Source organism: Alligator sinensis, unplaced genomic scaffold (assembly GCF_000455745.1).
Source record: "Alligator sinensis unplaced genomic scaffold, ASM45574v1 scaffold101_1, whole genome shotgun sequence".
In the NCBI taxonomy this organism is placed as follows: domain Eukaryota; kingdom Metazoa; phylum Chordata; order Crocodylia; family Alligatoridae; genus Alligator; species Alligator sinensis.
Window position 1 is genome coordinate 124578 of NW_005842924.1, and position 24110 is coordinate 148687.

The 24110-nt window shown below is 48.1% G+C and overlaps 1 protein-coding gene across 11 annotated transcripts in view; it reads right to left on the reverse strand.

Moving 5' to 3' along the window:
• The window catches only part of USF3 (upstream transcription factor family member 3), a 120253-nt gene extending 98679 nt beyond the window's left edge, over positions 1–21574 (reverse strand). For 10 of the 11 annotated variants that reach the window (XR_003091902.1, XM_025192448.1, XM_025192450.1 and 7 more), the window contains exon 1: positions 21415–21574. The gene's annotated coding sequence lies outside the window, so the exon portion shown is untranslated. Of the gene's footprint in view, positions 1–16345; positions 16450–21414 lie in introns of all 11 variants that reach the window. The other variant, XM_025192449.1, reaches the window with a different exon arrangement.
• Between the last annotated feature and the right edge of the window lie 2536 nt (positions 21575–24110).

The following is a 24110-nucleotide window of genomic DNA, read 5'->3' on the forward strand; positions in this document are numbered from 1 at the left end:
CACACACACACTATCCCTCCCTCCACACACACACAGCCCCTCCCTCACTCCTCCACACACACACTATTCCACCCTCCCTCCACACAACACACACTATCCCTCCCCCTCCCTCCACACACACACACAATCCCTCCCTCCACACACACACACACTATCCCTCCCTCCCTCCACACACACACACACACTCACACACAATCCCTCCCTCCCTCCACACACATACACACAATCCTTCCCTCCACACACACACACACTATCCGTCCCTCCACACACACAATCCCTCCCTCCACACACACACACACACACACACACCATCCGTCCCTCCACACACACCATCCTTCCCTCTGCATACTCACACCCAGTCCTTCCCTGCACATGCTCACACTGTCTCTCCCTCCCTACACAGACACTCTCTACCTACACACACAATCCCTCCCTTCCTGCAAACTCACACCTACACTTTCCTTCTGTGCACACATATTCACAGTCACCTTCCTCCCTGTACATACACACACAGACCGTCCCACCTTCACTGCACACACATGCTCACCAGCTGTCCCGTCTCTCGGCACACCCACACAAACTCTCCCTTTCTCCCTGCACATACACACTATCCCTCCCTCCCTCTGTGCACAGTTCCTTCCTCCCAGCACACACACACACACCCAAGCACTGCCCCTCCCCCTTGCACACACACACAATCCCTTCTTTCCCGCACACATGCATATGCACACACACAATCCCTTTCCTGCACACATGAGCAGATTCCCTTCTTTCCTGCATACGCACACACACCCATTCCCTTCTTTCCTGAATACACACACACACACACACTCTCTCCTCCACAAACACGTGCACACACTCCCTTCTTCCCTACGCACACACAATTCCTTCTTTCCCGTTCGTGTACACACATACACTCTTTTCTTTCCTGAACGTGCACACATACACACTCCCTTCTTCCCTGCACACCCCCCCCCCATCCCTTTCTTGCACAGGCACACAATCCCTTCTAACCTACGCACACACAATCCCTTCTTTCCTGCACGTGTGCACACACACACACCCTTCTTTCCTGCACACAAACACTCCCTTTTCCTGCACACACAAACACACACTTCCTTCTTTCCTGCACACATACATGCACACACAATCCATTTCCTGCACACACACAATTCCTTCTTTCCCCGCACACACACGCGCACACACTCCCTTATTTCCTGCAAACACACACACACAATCCCTTCTTTCCTGCACACACACACACACAATCTCCTTCCTGCAAATGTGCATGCACACACTCCCTTCTTTCCTGCACATGCACACACATACTCTCCCTTCCTTCCTGCACATCCACCCACACACACAATCCCTTCTTTCCTGCACACACACTCCCTTCTTTCCTGCACATGCACACACTTTTCTTTCCTGCACATGCACACACTTTTCTGCACGTGCGCACACTCCCTTTTCCTGCACATGCGCACACATTCCCTTCTTTCCTGCACACGCATGCGCACATACACACGTTTCCTGTACATGCGCACACACAATCCCTTTTCTCCTGCACATGCATGCAGACTCCCTTGCTTACTGCACACATACACCCCATCCCTCCACACACACGCACAACCCATCTCCCCCACACACACTCCATCCCCCCTGCATACTCACACCGTCCTTTCCTGCACACACACTCACACTATCCCTCCCTACACACACACTGTCCCTCCCTCCCTGCACACAGACACTATCCCTCCCTCCCTCTGCGCAGTCCCTTTCTCCCTGCACACTCACACACTCACAAACACGGCCCCTCCCACCCCGCACGCACACACAATCCCCTTTTCCGCACACACAAGCACAGGTTCCCTTTCCTGCACGTGCATACGCACTCCCTTCTTCCTGCATATGCACACATACACACACAATCCCTTTCCTGCACGTGCACACGCAATCCTTTTCATGCACGTGCGCACACACATGTGCACTCCCTAATTTCCTTCACACGCGCACACACATTCCCATCTTTCCTGCATACACACACACTCCCTTCTTTCCTACACATGCACTCACACTTACACTACCTTCTTTCTTGCACGCGCACACACTCTCTTGTGTCCTGCACATGTGCACACAATCCCTACTTTCCTGTACATGCGCGTGCACACACTCCCTTCTTTCCTGCACACGTGCACACACAATCCCATTTCCTGCACATGCATGCAGTCCCTTCTTTCCTGCACACACACACACACACGCAATCCTGTTTCCTGCACATGCACACATACAATCCCTTCTTTCCTGCACGTGTGAGTGCACACTTCCTTTCCTCACACACGCGCTTTCCTGCACACACGCACACAATCCCGTTTCCTGAACACGCACAATCTCTTCTTTCCTGCACATGTGCATGCACACACACTCCCTTTCCTGTGCATGTGCACACATGCACACTTCTTTCCTGCATGCGCGCGCACGCGCACACACCCTTTCCTGCACGCACACAATCCCGTTTCCAGCACAATCACATTTCCTGCACACATGCGCGCACGCACAAACCCTTCTTTCCAGCACATGTGCACACACACCTTTTCCTGCACACGTGCACATGCCCTTCCTTCGTGCACACGTGTGCACTTTCCTCCAGATGCACACACACACTCCTTTTCCTGCACAAGCACATACATGCACAATCTGTTTCCTGCACATCCACACAATCCCCTTTCCTGCACATGCACACACAATCCTGTTTTCTGCACACGCGCACACAATATCCCTTCTTTCCTGCACATACGCAAGCAAACACTTTCCTGCACACATCTGTGCACACTCCCTTTCCTGCACACATGCACACACACACTCCCTTTTCTGTGCACACACACGCACACTCCCTTCTTTCCTGTGGACATGCATGCACACATTCCTTTCCTGCACATGCGCGCACACACACTCCCTTCTTTCCAGTAGGCGCACACACACCCCTTTCCTGCACATGCACACACAATCCCTTGTTTCCTGCACACACACACAATCCCGTTTCCTGCATGCGCGTGCACACACACAGCCCCTTTCCAGCACACGCACACACCCTTTCCTGCACATTCATGCACTCTTTTCCCTGCACATGCACACACACTCCCTTTCCTACACACACACACACACACTCCTTTCTCTCATGAACATGCACACACACAATCCCTTCCTTCCTGCACACACAATCCCTTGACAGTCCCTTGTCTTGCACATGCACGCACAAACTATCTTCTGTCCTGCACATATACACATACACTCCCTTTCCTGCACACGTGCGCACGTTCCCTTATTTCCTGCATACACACACATACACACACAATCCCTTGTTTCCTGCACACGCACACACTCCCTTTTTCACACACACATGCATACTCCCCTTTCCTGCACATGTGCACATACCCTCCCTTTTCTGCACGTGCGCACACTCCCTTCCTGCACACACACACGGACACACACACATACACTCCCTTCTTTCCTGAAGACACGCACACAAAATCCCTTCCTTCCTGCACACACACACGCGCACACACACACACACACACACACTCACTCCCTTCTTTCATGCACATGCACATACACAATCCTGTTTCCTGCAAACGCACACACAATCTCTTGTCCTGCACATGCGCGTGCACACTCCCTTCTTTCCAGCACACACACTTTCCTGCAGACACACACACACATACACAGTCCCTTCTTTCCTGCACATGCACACACACTATCCTGTTTCCTGCAGACGCACACACGGTCCCTTCTTTCCTGCACACGAACACACACTATCCCTTTCCTGCACACATGCATGCACACACACAGTCTCTCTCTTGCACGCACACGCACACACACACACCAGACCTTGTTTCCTGCACACACACACGCACACGCGCACACACGCACACACACACACGCACTTCCTGATCCTGGCTCCGGGGTATCAGCGTGGGCCCTGTGCTCCTGTTGTTTCATGATGCAGCTGGGAGCCACGTGGTGCACAAGCAGCTGGCAGCAGGTAGAAAGGCAAGGAAACAAGCAGCTACAGGCATTGGGGAGGGGCAGTGAGCAGCTGCATGGAAGCATAGCAGTAGCTGGTTAGGAGCACAGGGATCAGACTGGTGTCCTGGGGCCAGTGCCAGCAGAGCCCAGAGCAGGGCGGCAGGGGTGCGGGGTCTAGCATCAACTGTGCTGGAGAAGGGGCAGGGGTCCTGCGCTCCTGCCACCCCACTCTGGGCCCCACTGATGCTGTTCCCAGCACACCAGCCTAGGCCCTGGGCTCCTGCCCAGCTGTCGCTGTGCTCTCGCACGCCCACTTGCTGCCCCTCCTCCTCCTCCCCCCCCCCCCCCCCCCCCCCACACATTTTGGTGTCATCTGCAAACTTGCTGAGGGTGCACTCTATGCCATCTTCCAGAATGTTGATGAAGACACTGAGGGTCTCAGCAGGAGCCAGCCTGGCCCAGCCCTGAGGACTGGGGTGATCATCCACAGTCCTCCCCTGCCCCCCTTCATCCCTCCCTGCATTCTTATCTGAGTTTCCTTCTCCAGCAGACAGAGCCAGGAACAGCCCCAGGCAGGGCTGGCCTTGCTGCTGGGTCCTGCTACCAGCTTCCCCTGGGTCCTACTGCCCCTGTCTCCCATCATCTTTGACAAGCAGCCAAGAACAGAAAAATATTAAGTTTTCTAAATTTTTCAGGAGCCCCACAGGCCAGATAAAATGGCCTGGAGGGCCAGATCCAACCTGCAGGCCATATTTTGCCCACCCTTCTGATATGCACAGTGTAACATGGTTATGAAAGAGATAACAGGAAACTCAGTGTTTGATTGAAGAGTGGTGGCAGGTAGCTCCTACTCAATATAGCTCAAACACAAACTTTCTTTAACAATGAGAAGCCACTAGGTTCTGTCCTATATTGCTAATGGACAATTATGCATGTGCTCTGGAAGTGGCAGGGAGGTGCTTTAATCAGAGCAGCTTTTCTAAACTGTCCCTAACCTGTTCTTTTGCCACAGCTGGCTGCTCACCTCCTCCCCAAATTTTTTTGCCAGGTGCAGTAGTCTGAGGTGACCTTGCCAGTAAAAACAGGAGTGAAAAAGGCATTGAGTACTTCAGCTTTTTCTGCATCCTCTGTCACTATGTTGCTTCCCCCATTCAGTAAGAAACCCATACCCTCTCTGATCCTCTTGTTACTGACACACTTGTAGAAAACCTTCTTGTTACCTTTTCATGTCCCTTGCTAGCTGCAATTACAATTGCACTTTGGCCCTCTTGACTTCATCCCTTCATGCCTAAGCAACACTCTTATACTGCTTCCTAGCTGTTTGTCCAAGTTTCCACTTCTTATAAGGTTCCTTTTTGTGATTTGGTTTACTGAAAAATTCTCTGCTAAGCCAAGATATATTTGCTTGTCTTCCTGCACATTGGGACGGTTGTTCCTGCACTCTCAGTAAGGTTTCTTTAAAGTACGGCCTGAACTTTAAAGTACAGTAGTCTCTTGGATTCCTCTCCCCTTCAGGCTGACTTCCAAGGGGATCCTGCCAATCAGTTCCCCAAGTCCAAGTCTGCTTTTCTGAAGTTCAGGATCCTTACTCTGCTGCTCTCCTTTCCTCAAGATGCTGAACTCAAATCATCTCATGGTCACTGCTGCCCAAGCTGCCATCTGCTAGTACATTCCCCACCAATTCCTTTTTTATAAGCAGCAGGTCAAGAAGAGGATGGCCCCTAGTTGGCTGCTCCAGCACTTGCACAAGGAAATTGTCCCCAACACTCTCCAAAAGCTTCCTGGATTATCTGCACACTGCTGTATTGCTCTCCCAGCAGATGTCAGGGTGACTGAAGTCCCCCATGAGAACCAGGGCCTGTGATTGGGAAACTTCTACTAACTGTTTAAAGAAAACCTCATCTGCTATTTCCTCCTGGTCTGGTGATCTACAGTAGACCACCCCACCATGACATCAACCATTGTTGCTCTCCCTTCTGACCCTAACCAAAAGGCTTTCAACTGACCTATCTCCAGTATCATACTGGAGCTCTGAACATGCAGACAGCTCTGGGTCAGATCCTGGCATGCAGACAGACCCCACAACATTCATCTGGCCCACATGGTTGAATCTCACTGCCCTAGTATGTTTTTTCTGTCTGGAAAAATAAACTTTTGAATTCATTATTTTACTCTGAACTATTTCTAAAACTATCTCCCAAGGAAGAACTGAATATTTTAGGGGTGAACCAATGAAGATTTTTTGGGCTGATACCCATGGCCAATTATTAGCAAGTCATATAGGCCAATACCGATCTGATTGGCAATATGCAGCCTGACAGCTTGTAGAGCAGCTGGCAAGTCTGTTGGGGGGGGGGGGGGGAGAAAGGGGTGGGAGGAGGGAAGAGCAACACGGGGTGCAGATCGAGGCCCCTGTGGTGAGGGAGGGAGCGAGGCTGGGGGAGGCTCGGCTCCTGCTGCTGCGCACACCCCTGGGAGAGGCAAAGGGAGCATGTATCCCCAGATCTGTGCACAGGGTGAGGGTGGGCTGGAGCCAAGGGCAGTGCCAGGCTCTTCCCGGTGGGAGGGTTGAGCTGGGGCTACACTTAGGGCGGGTAGCGGCAGTGCTGGGAGGGGGCGCTATGGGCCCCGTAGACCCCTTCTCAGTGCCACCGCCACCCAAGCCAAGCATAGCCCCAGCCCCTCACACTGAGAACCTAGTGCTGACCCCAGCCCGTTGTTGCCCTGCACACAAATCTGGGGGGCACAAGCCCCCCATGCCTCCCCTGGGGGTGTGTGAAGCAGTGGGGGTTGCCCCGCTGGACAAGCTGCTTGCCACTGCTGCAGTCCCACTCCCTCCCTCACCACAAGGGCCTTGATCTGCCGCCTCCATCTCCTGCCCACTCCCCTTCCTTCCCCCTGTCCTTTCCCCCCAGACTTACCAGCCAGACACTGATCGCCAAGCACACAGCATTTATCAGTGACATTATCAGCCACATCTGACAAAAAAAAAAAAAAAAAAAAGTTTTTTGCCAAAAATGTCAATTTTCCTTTTTTTAAAAAAAAAAAAAGTTGATTGCCAATAATGTCAATTTTCCCTTTCATCAGTGATGATACAATATGGACTGATGGATTGGTGCACCTCTAGAATATTTCATAGTACAGTTACATTTTGAAAACATCTATAAGCTTTTTATGAACATTTCTGTTTGGGGTAATAACCTATGTAGGGCATACAGCATTACTGATGAAGTTTGCCTAACACTTGTCAACTTCAGGAGAAATGCCAGGAACAGAACTCCATCATTTTCATTGACCTGACAAACGCATTTGAAACAGTCAGTCAGAAGGGCCTTTGGAAGATAATGGCAAAATTCTATTGCCCAGAGAAATTCATCACAATGGTTCATCAATTCTATGATAGCATGCTTGCTCATGTTGTGGATAACAGCAAGTCATCTGAACCATTCCCAGTCACCAGTGGAGTCACAGATTCATACAAGTTTAGGACTGGAAGGGACTTTGTGAGATCATCAGGTCCAGCCCTCCCTGCCCTGGGCAGGAAAGACTGCTGGGGTCAAATAACCCCAGCAAGGTGTGCATCCAGTCTCCTTTTGAAGATCTCCAGGGTAGGTGTCTGCACCACCCCTGCTGGGAGTCTGGTCACACATGAAGAAGTTTTTTCTTGTATCCAGTATGAAACCTTCTTCTAGGAGTTTATGACCGTTGTTCCTGGTTTTCCCCTAGGGAGCTTTGACAAATACTTGTTTGCCTAGCCTCTGATGCTCACCCCTCATATATTTGTAAGCTACCACAAAGTCCCCACAAAGTCTTCTCTTTTCTAGGCTGCACAGTCCCGTGTCTGTCGGCCTTTCCTTGTATGGCTTACTCTTCAAGTCTCTAAATCATGAGTGGCTCTTCTCTGGACTCTCAAGCTTGTCCACATCCTTCTTGAAGTGTGGAGCCCAGAACTGGATGCAGTACTCCAGCTGTGGCCTCACCAATGCCAAGTAGAGCGGGAGAATAACTTCCTTAGTTTTGCTTGAGATGCATCACTTGATGCTTGCCAGCATATTGTTTGTTCTGCTAACTGCAGCATCACACTGGTGGCTCATATTCATTTTATGGTCAATTATGACCCCCAGGTCCCTTTCGGACGTGGTACTAGCTAGAGTAGCACCACCAAGCCTTTAAGTTTGTTGCAATTTTTTCCTCCCCAGATGGAACACTTTATACTTCTCAGTGTTGAATAGCATCTGGTTCTGATCCATGCATCTAACTAATCTGTCTAGGTCCTCCTGGATCATTAGCCTACCCTGAGGAGTGGCTGCACTTCCCCACAGCTTAGTGTCATGAGCAAACTTTGCCAGTGTACTTTTCAGTCCCACATCCAGATTATTGATGGCATTGAAAAGCGCTGGTCCAAATACAGAACCCTGAGAGACCCCACTGACTACCTTACAACAGGTTGACACAGATCTGTCTATTAACAGTCTCTGGGTCCAACCCCGCAGCCAGTTTCCCACCCATCTGACCATTGAATCATTGAGCCCATAATCCCTTAGTTTTACCTTGAGAGTCTCATGGGACACCAAGTCAAAGGTCTTCCTAAAGTTCAAGTAAATGACATCGACCTCATTTCCCTTATCCAGATGGTGAGTAACCTGGTCATAGGAGATGAGATTAGTCAGACATGACCTACCCATGACAAAACTGCTGGCTGGCATTCAGAATTTTGCTCTCTATTAGCTTATTGCATACAGACTCCTTGAGAAATTGAGGATTTTTCCTGAGACTGAGGTCAGGCTGATCGTCCTGTAGCTCCCTTGGTCCTCTCTCCCCCTTCTTGAAGATGGGCACAGCATTGGCCCTCTTCCAGTCTTCTGGAACCTCTCCTGAGCACCACGAATTCTTAAAGAGTTTTGTCAATGGTCTTGCAATGACTTCAGCTTATTCATTCAGTACTCTCAGATACCGTTCTTCCAGTAAGATGAATGTGGATGGAGTTCATCCGGAGTCAAGCAGGGCTGTGTGTGTTGGCCTCAACCCTTTCTGTATGGTGTTCTCAGTCATGCTTACAGATGCCAGTGTCACAGTCACAAAAGGGATTGACACCAGATATCGGACTGATGGCAAGCTCTTCAATTTGAGGAGACTACAGGAAAGACAAAGTTACAGGAAGTGATTGTTCATTATCTTCTGTTCACTGACGACTGCTCCCTGAATGCCAAATCTGAGTCTGACATGCAGTGGACTATGGACCATTTCTCTTCAGCTTGTGACATCTTTGGACTTAAATCAACACTAAGAAGAGAGATGTGATGCACCAGCCTGCACCAGGAAAGCCTTATGTAAAGCCTACCATCACAGTGAATGGTCAAAGCCTCCAAGCAATGGAGGAGTCCACTTATCTGGGCAGTACGTGGTCATGTGCACTTCACATCTACGATTAAACCAGTGCCAGAATTGCTAAAGCAAGAATGGCCTTCAGCAGACTATGCGCAAATGTGTGGGAGCACAGAGGCATCAGTCAAAAAACAAAACTGATCGTCTACAAAGCCACTGTGTTTCCAGTCCCAATGTATGCATGCAAAAACCTGGACGGTGAACAGACACCATGCTATGAAGCTGAACCATTTTCACACGGGCTGTCTGAGGAAACCGACGAGAATAAAAATAGCAAGACAAGGTCCCAGACACTGAGGTTCTCACATAGGCAGGCATTCCAACCATCCACACACTGTTGATGAAATCACAGATGAGATGGGCAGGCCATGTTATCAGGATGCTACATGAATGACTGCCAAATAAGATTTTTTTATGCTCTCAGGGAGGTCAGAAGAAACACTTCAAGGACTTCCTCAAGTTGTCCATGAAACATTTCAACACTTGGGAAGATCTCACTCATGATTGTTCCACCTAGTGAAGCCTCATCCATTCTGGAACTACCATCTATGAGCAGAGAACTGCTGAGGCAGAGCAGAAGTGCAAATCTCACAACAGCAGCATATCCACTGTTGATCAAGCAACCCAAAGCGGCATCTCTTGTTCAGTGTGCCATAGACAGTTCAAAGCACAAATTGGCCTGATTGGCCATTCACATGTTCACATAAACCAAACCAGAGTGAAGTCATGGTGATCTTCAAATTCAAAGGATGAACAACACAGCACAACACTTTTAGAGGTCATCCTAGTGTCATCCAGGAAGTGGGGAGGATTAAATTGTCAGTGTCAAATAAATACAGATCAAAAAACAGATCATGGGGTGGGGGAAAGAAGAAGATTGGGGAACAGAGACTCCCAAGATGGAGGCTGAAAGAGGTGGTGAGAGGTGTCCCATGGCCACTGGCCCCACTATTGCTACTGTCATCACAATGGAGGGGTCTGCACCTGTCGGACAAACTATGGCTGCAGTGAGGCTGGTGGTGGAGCAGGACAAGCAGATGTAGACTAAACAGCTGCTTGCTATGGCAGAGCGCATGTAGCCAAGCAAAGCTGCATTGGCACGGGGGGCAGGGGGGGCACGGGGCCCACACAGGGCTAGTCTGGTGCAAGTGCCAAATGCAGCGCACAGCCTGCACCAGCCCTATGCACCTTGTGCTGTGTGTGGCTGGATCCGGCACATACTGCATGTGATATGCAGGACTGCAGTCGGTGAATACACTGGAAGCAGCACAATGTGCCAGTTCAGGGTGCACACTACATAAGACACCCACCCCAGACCAGCCCCACATACTGATCTGGGACCAGTTTGCAGGCTTGATTGGTCCCAAATGTGGGACCAGTTTGTAGGCTTGATTCACAAGGCCAGATGAGATGACACCTTAGAATTATATCAATCCTGATTAACTAAGGAAAATCCTTATAAACGAGGATTCAAAGCATAGTTAGCGCCTAGGCACCATGCTCTATATCTAGCGCTTGAAAGGTTACGCATAATGATACGTATCAATTGACTGTGGGAAACTGTACAAGTATTTGCTCAAAGTGCATCAGTGGGTCAAATCTATCATTCTGCTCTGAAGCAGGATCAAGTTTACTCAGACTTTGCTTGATAGATACCTGTCTAACCAATGAAGGGGATTCCACAGTCCCCCCTATGTAAGGTATTCTAGTATAGCTATCCTTTTATAATAAGTTTCCTAAACCCAAGTTTCCCATGCTGCAAAGCAGCCCGATTACCTTCTGTTCTCTACATCCAGTGAGGGCGGGATAATTGATTTGTTCCTTTGGTAATAGTCAATTTTATATGAAGACATATGTTGTCCTTTACTCTTGTCATCTAAACTAGACAAACCCCAACTCATTCACCCTTTTCTCACACACAACATTTTGGAAGCTTCTCATCCCCAATATGTCTGTATCTTTCCTGAAGTGGTTAAATTTATCATAACCACCTTCTACTAGAGGTGCACTGATACATCAGTCCATATCATATTGGCACCAATAAAAGGAAAATTGACATTATTGGCAATTGGCATTTTTTGCCTGATGTGCCCAATAATGTCGCCGATAAATGCCATGTGCAGCCACACCCTACACACAGCCAGCCCAGCAGCTTGCAAAGCAACATCCAGCTGGTAAGTCTGCAGTGGGGGAGGGGAAGGGAAGGGCCAGGGGGGCAGATCGAGCCTCCTGCAGCGGAGGGAGGGAGTGGGGCAGGGGCAGGCACTGCTCAGCCATGGCTAGGTATGGGACAGAGCCACAAGTAGCTCGTCCAGGGAGTGCAGGGAAAGGGGTGTAGATCCCGCTGCTACATGCACCCCCAGGAGAGCCATGAGGGGCATGGGTCCCCTGGATCTGTGTGCAGGGCAAGGACAGCCTACCGCTGTGGGCTGGGGCCAGAGGCGTTGTTGCCAGGCTCTTCCCAGTGGAGGGGGGCAGGGACTGGGCCAGGGCTGTGCTCAAGGAGGGAGGGAGCAGCACTGAGAGGATGGGCTACAGCAAATTCTGTGGTGGCTGTAGCCCCCCCACCCCGAACTCCTGCCACCCCAGCACCACAGCTGTCTGCCCTGAGCACAACCCCAGTCCAGCCCCCTGCCAGGAAGAGCCCAGTGCTGCCTCCAGCTCCAGCCCACAGCACACAGATCTGGGGAGCATGCCTCCTATGGCTCCCCTGGGGAGGGGGGGGGGGGGGGGGAAGAGGGTAGCAGCAAGGATTCACCCCCACTGAAAAGGCTCTGTCCCACACCTCACCACAGCTGGGCAGCACCTGCCCCAGCCCCATTCCCTCCCTCCCTCACCACAAGGGTTTTGATCTCCCCCTCTGCCATGCCCTTCCCTCCCCCTGCAACAGACTTACCAGCCGGATGCTGTTCTCCAAGCTGCCGACGGCACACCAGCAATTGGATCAGTATCAGCCAATAAGGCTCATTAATAATCAGCCATCAGTACTGGCCCAAAAACATCTTTACCGGTACACCCCTACCTTCCAGAGACTTTTGAACATGGGTAAGTGAATCAGTGCGTGACTGGTGCCAAGAGAAACTTTACAATTCATTTCAAGTGCAAGAGAGAAGGAAGCCAGTTTGGCTCATTTGCTATGGTCTCCAGAAGGTCTTAGATTAAGTGCCAAAGCAAGTTATACTTGCCTGAACCCACAAGCGGCCTTTCAGTCTTCACCACTGTTTTTAATGTTTGCTGTGAGGTATAAATGTTGTCTAGGCCAAGAGTTGCAACCTTGAAGGAAATGAAATTTCTAGGTATTGGCAGAAAACTTTTGTCCCCAGTAGTTTGCCCCCAGTCACTGTTCTTTCACCAGAGGAACAGGAGTCCAACCCTCTTCTTAGGCCATCTCTTTACAAATCGAGGATGATTGTCTTTCATGATGGTCTTATCTGTATGTCCAAAGATGGCTGCTGAGGCCTATTTGGGATTGACAGACTCTACTGCAGCTCAGACATGTGTATCCATATAGGGTAGGTGGCACTGGATTCTTGATTTGGTTCGCAACATGTTGTTTCTGCCACTCCTGCTTTTCCATCTCCTGATGTTGTTGTGAGGTTTCAAAGTACTGAGATCCCTGTAGCAGACTCTGCCTCCATTTGGAGCAGTCCTGGGCAATAGTATCCCAAGAGTTGCCATTGATATTGTATTTTTTTTAAGTTGGCCTTGAGAACGTCCCTGAAGCATCTGCCCTCTTCTTGAGCATACACTTTTGCTGAGCTAGGAGAATAAAACTTGCTCCAGGAGTCTGAAGTTGGACATCCAGAAAATATGGCAAACCCAACAAAGTAGATGTCAGATGATCACTGCCTCAATACTTGCGGTGCTTGCTTGCAGGTGGATGCTAATGTTGGATGCTAATGTTGGTCTTCCCACTGGATTCAGAGAGTCTTCCGCAGGCAGCATTGATGGTACTTCAACAACTTCAGATGTCTCCTGTACATTATCCATGCCTCAGCTCCGTACAGCAAGGAGGGATCATAACTGCTTGATAAACCACAAGCTTGGTTTTGGATCCTATGTTGTGATCGTTGAACACCTGTTTCTTCAGGTGTTCAGGTGCACTTGCACATGAGGCAATGTTGGGTTTCTTCATCAATAACAACCTTCTGCAAGAGAGGGCTTTTAAGGTACAGGAAATACTCAACATTCTTCAGAGTCACACCATGGGCCTGGATTACCCGAGCTGGGGACTGTTCATTAAGAGCTTGTTGGTGGAAGACCGGAGTCTTCGGAATGTTAAGCATCAGTCCCATTTTCTTGTATGCTTCAGTAAAGACGTTGATGATTGCCTCAAGATCTGCTTCCGAATGAGTGTACACTACAGCATCATTGGCATACTGCAGCTCAATGATTGAGATCAGGGTGATCTTGGTTTTGGTTCACAGTTGGCTGAGGTTAAACAGCTTACTATTCATTCAGTAGTTTAGCTCCATTCTGGCTGGAAGCTTGTTGGTGGTCAGATGTAACATTATGCCAAGGAACAAAAGTGTGTTGGAGCAACAACACAGCCATGCTTAACTCCCGTTTTAACCTCAAAGGGATCTGTGATCGATCCATTACTGAGAAACACTGCTTGCATACCATCACAGAACAAGCAGGGAATGGTGACCAATTTCAGTGGACATCCATACTTCATAAGGATCCTCCACAACACTTCTCAACTGACAGAGTCGAAAGTTTTCATGAGGTCAAAGAAGGCCATGCAGAGTCTTATGTCGTTCCTGCCATTTCCCCTGTAGCTGGCAAGCTGTGAAGATAGTGTCAGTTGTGTCTCTTGATGTCCTAAAACCACACTGAGATTCTTTCCACTTCCTGTAGAAGTCCTCCTGGAAACAGTTCAGGAAGGTTCTCACAATCATCTTTCCTGTGGTAGACAGCAAGGCAATCCCTCTGTAGTTTCCACAGTTGGACTTGTCTCTCTTTTTTTTTTAAAGAGAAAAAGGTTGTCACAATCATGGCATCCCTGAGGTTGTCTGGGATTTCATTATTCCAAATCCTTAAGACGAGGGCACGCAGCTGTGATGTGAGCTCCTCTCCTCCCTGTTTGAAGATTTCAGTGGGGATTCCATCCACTCCAGATGCCTTGTTGTTTTTCATCTGCTTGATGACCTTCCTCACCTTGTCAAGAGTCAAAGGGATTCTGAGATCATCTCTGACTGGCCATTGCAGGATGGAGTTGAGAACACTCTCGTCAACAACAGTCTCAATTGAGAAGGTCTTCAAAATGCTCCTTCCAATGGGCATTGATGGCTCCCCTTTCCTTGATCACGTCTCCTTAGGTCTCATCCTAAGGTCTCAAGGGGGTTGGTCCCCGATAGTTCAGACCATAGATGGCTTGGGTGGCACTACCAACATTACCAGATACATGAAGATAACACAATTTTGTTTTGTTTTAAAGTAGGACTAGAAGGGTCTTCTGGAGGCAATCAAGTCCAACCCCCATCCCAACACAGGACCATACCTACTCAGACCATCCTATACAATTGCTTGTCTAACCAATTGTTAAAGCTGTACAAACAACCATCTCATACAACTAATCAAGTGCGATGCCCAAAAACCTAACTTGCCACAGGAAAAGCATGGGAATGAGGACACCAATTATGCCCTGGCAATCTAAGGACAGGTAGTAGTTTATTAAAAATATACTTAAGAGATCCAGGAAACACAACCACACCCTCTCCTATACAGGAAGACTAAATCCCCAGTCTAAGCCAATCTGGCTCTAGGGTAAAATTCCTTCCTGATCCCAAATGTGGAAATTGGTCTGACTGAGCAAAGAAGCAATTCCCTCTTTCCAGGAACCAACAGTTGAAGCCAGAGCAACAGACAGGCACACCCCAGTCAAAATACCCATCCGTGGCTGCAGCCAACATCCAATGTTTTTGGAGAATGCATGAAAGACCCTCAACACCTGTAGCAATAGGAGAGGAAAAAAAAATCCTTCCTGTTCCTCCATGGCAACCAGCAAAGCTCAGAAGCATGGGAAAAACCAAATGCCTTCCATCCTGCACTACAACCTGGGAACCGCAAACAGAGCCCTACATATCACAGAGCCTGACTGGAGAGCCAGAACTCCCTTATTTTTCCTATGTTACAGGGGTGTAGGTTGTAGCCATGTTGGTCTAAGAACATAAGCAGACAAGATTATTTGGGTGAATCTGATCTCTTTTATTAGACCAACCAAAAAATCCCCCACCCAGCCTGTGTCTCATCCACCAACTCCTCAATTTATATCTTCACTGACTGCCTTGCATGCATACCAGCCCAGCCTCTGGTTTCTTTACTATTCATTCCATCCAGGAAGAGAACACACCAACTGCAGAGACTTCCTCAGCCTGACAAAGGGTTTTTAAACCCAAAAGCTTGCTAAAAACAATTTTCCAACTATTTAAATTGGTCTAATAAAAGATATCATATATTACCCAAAGAACCTTGTCTGCCTTATTCCTCCTATAAACTTATTCCAGCTTTTTCCATCTTAAATTTCAAGCCAGCTGGGGAGTTCTGCTTTCATTCTTCTGCTGCTGAGCATGGTCATCTTCAAATTCCACCTGCTCTACACTGCAAAGTTATTTTTGTGATATTTAATCTTCTCATGAATTTTCATTAATATAACTAGTCACAGACACCGAGTACTACCAACTCTTTCCTGCACCCTCTTTCACCACAAAGATAGTATTTAAGTTATGGCAAACATCAACAAGACTTTATTCTTCTTTGAAAGGCTGCTTTCACTTGGAATGTCTCAAAACTTCTGGTATCTCTCCATGATGCCCATCAAACCTCTTTCCTCTGCAATTTGCAAACATATGCCAATAGATTTAATCATATATCTAGCCAAAATACAAACGGCTTGGATCTTTTCCCTGCTCCAGATTTGCAGCAGGAGGCTCACCTCACATCAAAACAAGTGCATACTTGAGGCATGCATAGAAATAGGCTTGGTCAAGAGTCTTATCTGATGGCACATCCATTCTGTCCAAGTAGCTTCAGGCATCACTACAAAAGGAAGAAATCATAGCAGGAAAAAGCAACAGTAAACATGAAACTTAAATGGTCTGCTATGTTTCAGTAAACATGAAACTTACATGGTTTCTGGTTTCATGGATTTTAACAGCACACGGGACAGCTGGGAGAGAAGACAGCGTCCTTTTATGCTGTCAGTGTAGGACCTAGTAACAAGAGTAAGCTTGCAATTCAAAAGGATGGCCTCCTGCATAAAAGTGCTGAGATTACATAGCTAGCCACACACACACACACACACACACACACACACACACTCTCTCTCTCTCTCAAGCAGTCCTATCTACACAACAGAAATCTCTCTTAAAGCCAGGTTACAGCAAGGCAACTGTACTATACTAGCAAAGCCAAAATATACATCTACATATAAGCAAAGAGACTAAAATCAAAACTATGTTCCTCAGCCAATAAACAGTAAATGGGGATGGTCATAACAAAATAAATCTGAGTTCAAAAGAATCTTGATCCTCACTCTCTACATTCCTTTTCCTTTCAAGATCAAAGATTCTCAATCAATCAATCACTCTCAAAGGTCATACTCTAAGTATATAGTTTATCTGTTACCATTGATACTTCTATAATAAAAAGGACATCAAAATATTTTCTACTTGAATAAGCAGTTACCTAAATGAAAGATGAGTTATATACACTTTGTGTGGGAATCTATAAGTGTTAAAGTAGAAAATCTGTTTTACCGCTTTAGAAAAGGAACTATTTATTCTGATATCTAGAAATGATTATAATTTTAGGGTCAAATCTTCAGATAGAAACCCAAGTTCTACTGTGAATATACTGCAAAAATGTGCACAAATAGGCAGAGAGGCTTTATTTTTGTGTGCAAACACCCAATTGGTACCTGGGACCAAAGCAATTATGCATACAATTACACAGACAAACTTCTTCACCTTTTGAAAATTTGACCTAAATAATCACCATTATTCACTTTTTTACTGAGGAAGAATTCTGTAGAAAACAATAACAACCAGCTGTAGTGCTTAACAAATTAACTTAGTCATGCCATTTATTTATTATGACTTTATACAAGAATAAGGTTGCAAGAATTAGAAGTGCAAGTAGCCACGGTTGTATCAAAATCCTCTGTAAAAAACTGTATTTAATTTATGCATTCCAACCAGATGGCATTTACCAAGAATTCAAGGTTTTTCAGGGGGGAGGTTGTTGCTGTTCATTTTAATATACCATGCCCAAAGTAATGATAACAAAACCCAGATTTTGTCCATTTTATTAACTATATTAATCTGGTCAACTAATTTTTCCCTACCAATATACAAACTCTTCACTTTTTGCCTCCATATCATAAAACAAAAATTCCAATCCTTTTCAGTCTCTTAGACCCAAAATGACCATAAAAGGTCACAGTATTATGCCCCTTATGCTATGCTCTTCAGTAAGTTATGTGCATACACAAGTAGAGGATGCTCCACATCCTAGTACTTGATTTACCATACTCTAGTATATGAAAGGCTTGTGACACTGCAGTACATTCAGCTTATTGAAAAAGGCAACTGAATAAAAACCAAGAAGCGCTGTAGTTGATCATTAAGCAAGAGGAGCCCTAGCAGCCACTGCAATGAGCCCCACAGACTTAATCTGGTCCAGCTTGCAAGAAATCCTGTGGGCTGGATGACCCACCTCAGTGGGCTAATGTGGCCCCTGGGCCCCATCTTTGAGACGCCCTCTTTAAAAGAACCTTGTGATTCCCTTGTCAGCATCCTATAGGTTTCCAGCATCTCCAAGAATTGCTGATTCCATGAGCCACCCAGTTTCCTAGACTTTCATTCTTGAACCAAAATGCTTATTATAAAATATGCTAGGCTAACAAATTTGAAGCTTTATCCAATACATGTAAGGTGAAATATTATCAAAATGAAGCTGGGTATGAAACAAGAGTAATGTTTCTTTTCCACTGTACAGTATTGCAACATTTTAGCTAGTGTTATACTCTGCTCCTGCCATCATATTATGGAAGACCTGGATTATAATTTGCATCTAGAGAATAAGAGTATTCAGATGAAATATAATACTTGGTATCGTACCATGAAACTTCTAGTTCATGCCTGTAGTCCAATTAAAATCTCAACCTTCAGTGCTACACTAATGTCGGATTTATAAAAAAAAAAAAAAAAAAAAAAAGAGAGAGAGTCTAGGGAGTGAGCTGTATCCAAAGCTGCAGGAAAATGGTCCAAAGTAAGTGGAATGATACTTGCAATGGACCCCTTTTTGTTGCAATGGATCTACTCCTGAGGTAAATCCCTAGACTCTGACTCAGAAGATAGGATTAGACTCTCATACCAATGTGGCTAAAGTAATTCACTCTGTTCCTCAGAGGGCCATCTATTAAGTGGGGAATAACAGTACTAGAAGTTGTCAAAACTAAGGCAGAATAATTAGAATCAGAACCAAGAGGCCTAGAGTTGAAACTATATGTAACTGAGATTAATATATTTGAAGTTTTCCAGTTGGACCTTTTCCAGCTCATCTTTGCCACTGAACATTAACCTACAGAAAAATGCATTTTCATCACCACTTACACTAGCCATTATGATGTTCCAGGACTATTGTTATTGTATTTTGGACAAATCCCAAAAGCTGCCAAGCACCTGAAGCTCCAATAATCTTTAGTGGGAGCTTAAGGTGTTCAACTTCTTTCATAATTTAATCCTTAAAAACTTTTAATAGAGTTAACTTTTCTTTCTGTGGCCTGTACTGCTATATAAAATAAGTTTCAAATAATTTATTTTGAGAATATACAGACTTCTTGAATAGCAATTTGTTTGGTTTCAAACCATTTCTCACATGCAGATAGATGCAGGGTTAAATTAACAGTAAATAATCAGGCCACAAGGCAGGCTAGGAGCAGGAGTTAAAAACCTGCAGGTCTAAAGTTCTGGTGCACTGCTGCCTTCCACAGAACATTTGGGACCAATTCAAGAACATCTCAAGATGGATAAAGAATGAGTACAAACTATATAGTAAAGAGAAGTGTGTAAGATAGTATGACCAACCCCGAAACATATGGATATTGTAACTGAATAAGTTCATTAATATCAGGAAATTGTAAAGGTGTAAGACATCAAATATGACTGATCATACAGAAGGCATGTATGAGAGCACAGGTGAACTTGGCACAAAAGATATGTAGGAACATTGTTATTATTAAGATGATTAAATCAGCTAGTCGTAAGGTATAATGATGCAGGCTGGATGCAAGCGCTTTTAATGTTTAAAAAGAGTATAACAGAAATGTACTTTAGCTTTAAGTTTAACGCTGCACTCTCCCTGCTTTTGGCCAGTCTCATTACTTGGCTGATGGCATGAATAAAGACTATACTCACAATCTATAGGGCTAGACTACCTCTGGGGCTGACTAAACGACCCCGTGAGGTTCTTCCAGCCCTACTTTCTTATGACCCTATATTCAATAAATAGCTGCTGCAAACTTCATTTGAACTATGTTGTAGTAGGACCGAATAGATCCTTGGAGACCACAACATGTATATAGTTAGACTGTGTTAGACAGCAGTGCAACTACTTCTATGCGACAAGCCCCCCAAATAAGTTCTCAATGTCATTTTCAACATTCTACACTAGGGGTGGCCAACCTGCTACACAAGTAGTATGGGCAGCCTGGGAGGAGCCTGCAACACAAGTGGCACAAGCAGCAGAGCAGCAGATCAGGCAGGGAGAAAACAAAGTGACTTTTGAGGAGGGTGTAGGGCTAACTTGTGGCACATCTGCCAACAAGGTTGGCCCCCACTGTTCATGATTAAACCTGTGGGAAAATACAAGTAATTTATACTTGAAAGACCACTGATTTTGAAAATAGTATTCTATTAATTTAAAATAAAATTGAAAACTTTTATTTTCACATCACAGGTACATCCAAATGCAAGTACATACTAAATCAGAACTGTCTAACTGGCAGCATGCAGCCCGTGAGAGATTAATCTGGGTCTCTGGGATGCCATCACGCTGCCACTCCCCCTAGAGCTCTGGTGGCTGCTACTGCTGCAGCCAGGGTCTCTGAGCTTCTCCTCCCTCCACTGGCTTCCTATTTCTGCATCTGCCCCAGGATGTGGGGAGGTGCAGCGTGCAGAGGCAGGGAAGCCCGCTGCACAGTAGGGAGTGGGGGAGCCCACAGCTGGTAAGCAGAGGCACAGCAGCCTGTGTAGAGGTGGGAGAGCAGGGAGATCACCTGCATGGCATCAGTCCCAGTGGCTCACACTGCTCAGGGCCCCTGCTGGTGCAGGCCACACAGGGTGAGACTCCCAGCTACTTAGAAGCAGGGTATACTAACAGAAAGGTAATGGTGTAACTATACATTGCTTTCCCCACTATTTCCTTGCACCTTTGTCTGTTGAGAAAACACTGCAAATTATACATTTCAAAGGAATGGCTTTCAACACTCCCTAAGAATTCCTGGTTCTGAAGATGACAGTTACTTAACCTCCTTTGGCTATATTGGGTGGATAGAGCACCACAGTAAAATGCCACACTGACCCCATGCATACAACCTCCTGAAACATAAGTAACTTAGCTGCCCGGCTGCGATGCTCACAGATGCGTGCCCAACACTGTACCGATGGCTAGCTTACTCCCATTTGGGAAGGTAGCATGCAGCACAACTTGCAGCAGCACTTCCTGGAGCAGCACCAGGGCTTTGCAGATGAGGTGCTGCGAGGTGCTGTCACAGGACATCCGCGTTTGGCAGCAGAGGAAAACCCTTCAGTTTTTGCATTTGGTTCGACTTGCCCGGGGCCGGGCTTCTCCCAGCACCCCCCGGAGGTGCACAGCCCTGCCGGCGACAGCACAGCCTGGCCGCCCCGTGCTCAGGAAGGGAGCGGGACCCGCTCCGCGGACAACCCCGGGCCCGGCGCCTGAGGCCCCGCAGAGACAAGCCGGCCGGCCGGCACCACTCACCAGCGGGCAGGACGGGTTCGGCGGCGGCCCCGCCACGGGCACCATGCTCCCGGCGGACGCCCCGCGTCCCCGCTCTACCTCCGGCCGGCCCCACTATAATCCCCTTCCTCGCAACGGAACCTGCTACAAGCACACGCGACCCGCGGCAGCCTATCCACTCCTGCAGCCTGCCTCCGCTGCGCCAATCAGGAACCCGCCCTCGGAGGAGGCGGGCGATCCCGGGGAGGGCGGGGCAAACTGGCCTCCCCCCAATCCTTGCCCACAATATTACTTAGGAAGGCCCAATCCGGCGAGGGCTGGAGAAAGGCGGCGTGGAATTGATAGCATGTTCGGTTGCCCAAAACAGGAACTGCTCTCTATTGGCGTGTGAAGGAGCCAGTTAGAAGCAGAAGCGACGGCGAGGAAGCGGGTCTGTTCCTTAAAGGAGCCGCAGGAACTAGCAGGGCGAGGGTAGGAGGAATGCCTCCGCGGCAAGCCCCGCCGCTCTCCGGTCGTGAGTGAGCGGGGCGCTGGGACGCTGTTGGGGCGAACAATGCCTGTGGGGCACTGGGGCTCGTGCTGCCTGCCCCCCCTTAGGGCCTGCAGTTGAAAACCAAGTGCCTGGCAGCAGCACCGTTTCTAGGCAGGCAGCGGCAAGGGAATCACTGGGCTTTCTGGCTCATTGTCCCCGGGGATCCTGATTTTCTGATTAAAAAATGCAAATTCTGATTAAAGCCCCCAAAACCCACGATTAAAAGCCGCCACTATATGTATAGGTATCAGCTGAACACCGTGTTTTATTGATATCTTTACAACGTTAAAACAATTTGGAACTCTAATAAAATAAATTCTAAATACCAAGGCAGACAAGGTTCCTTGGGTGAATATGATATCTTTTATTAGACCAACCCAAATAGTTGGAAAATAATTATTAAGCAAGCTTTCGGGTTCAAAAACCCTTCGTCAGGCTAAGGAAGTTTCAGCAGTTGGTGTGTGCTCTTCCTGGATGGAATGAAAAGTAAAGAAGCCAGGGGCTAGCTGGTATGCATACAAGACAGGTAGTCAATTAAAATGTAGATTGAGGAGTCAATGGGTGAGAGAGAGGCTGAGAGACCAAACAACAACTGCACACCAGAATGAACGCGCACCGGAAATCTATCAAAGACAGAAATACCCAATTACCTGTGGGGGCACATTTCTCACAAGAAAACCACTCTCTCTCCAATCTCTCAGTCCTGATCCTCAAAGGAAACTTACACAACACTTCCCAGACAGGAGCCTATGAACTCCACTTCATCAACATTCTGGATGCAAAAAATCATGGACTAAACATAGACATTGGATTTATGACACATTATAACCTGCCTGACATCTGACTCCCCAGGTATCTCTCCACTTGTTTCCCCCTTCTCTCTCTTCCCCTGCCCCCCCCACCAGCCTGTCTCTCACCCATTGACTCCTCAAGCTACATCTTCACTGACTGCCTGTCTTGTATGCATACCAGCCCGCCTTTGGCTTTTTTTATCATCCAGGAAGAGCACACACCAACTGCTGAAACTTCCTTAGCCTGACGAAGGGTTTTTGAACCCAAAAGCTTGTTTAATAATTATTTTCTGACTATTTGGGTTGGTCTAATAAAAGATACCAGATTCACCCAAGGAACCTTGTCTGCCTATGTCCTTAGACCAACACGGCTACAACCTACACCCTTCTAAATACCAATACATTTTGGCATTTAATTTGGGTTTTTATACTCTTGAACAATCAGAGCTCCCCCTTCCCTCTTTGCTCACCAGGACACAGATCCAGCTGTGACTGTCCCCCTCCTCCCTGCCTTGTGACTTCATGATGCCAGTGCCCTGCCCATACCATTGTCCCTCCCCAGCCACAGCACCCCAACCCTGCTGGTGCCCCTCACTCCCCGCTCATAGCCCTGCCAGAGGGAGCCCCCAGCTGCCAGGGCTATGGGACTAGGGATCTAGGTCCACAACCACCTGCAACTCTCCCCACCTCCTGCAGTGCCTGAGCCCTGGCTGCCACCTGTACGAGGTAGTCACAGCGGCTCTTGCAGCAGAGCGGAATGGAACTGGAGTGGAAGGGAGCCCAGCGCAGAGCCCGGCTCCCCCTCCCTGACAAGTGGCATGGTCAGAGCAGAGCCCATGGTGGGGGGAGGGGTACAGGCTGCCAGCTGCAGGCTTGGACTCCCTGGCTTCCTGCCCTCTCCATGGGGCCTCCACAGCCCAGTGGGCGGGCCAGGGCAGGGCAGCTGGTTCCCGCCGCTGCAAGCCCCACACTGCCATGGCCAAGTGCCCCCCACCTGCCCAGAAGCAGTAGCAAGGGGCACAACTGCACGCCACCACCCTTGCTGCTGCTGGGCAGGCAGGGGGACCTCACCGTGGCTGCGCAGGGCTCCCAGAAGTGGCACAAGCCTCCCGCCCCACTCTACCCTGCCAAGCCAGGTCCTGGCCGCTGGGCCACAGAAGCCCAGGGGCCAGGGAAGGGGCAGGGAGCCCAAGCCTGCAGCAGGCAGCCTGCACCCGCTTCTGCCCCATGCACAAATCTGGGGGGGCACATGCCCCCAACCCCCTTGCAGGAGTAGGAGCCACCCCCTCCCCTGCTCCCCTCCCCCTGAAAAATTGGCCACAGCTCCATCCCACTCCCCGCCCAGGCCCTGCAGCCACACATGGCCCTGGGCCCCAAGCTCCACACCAGCAAGG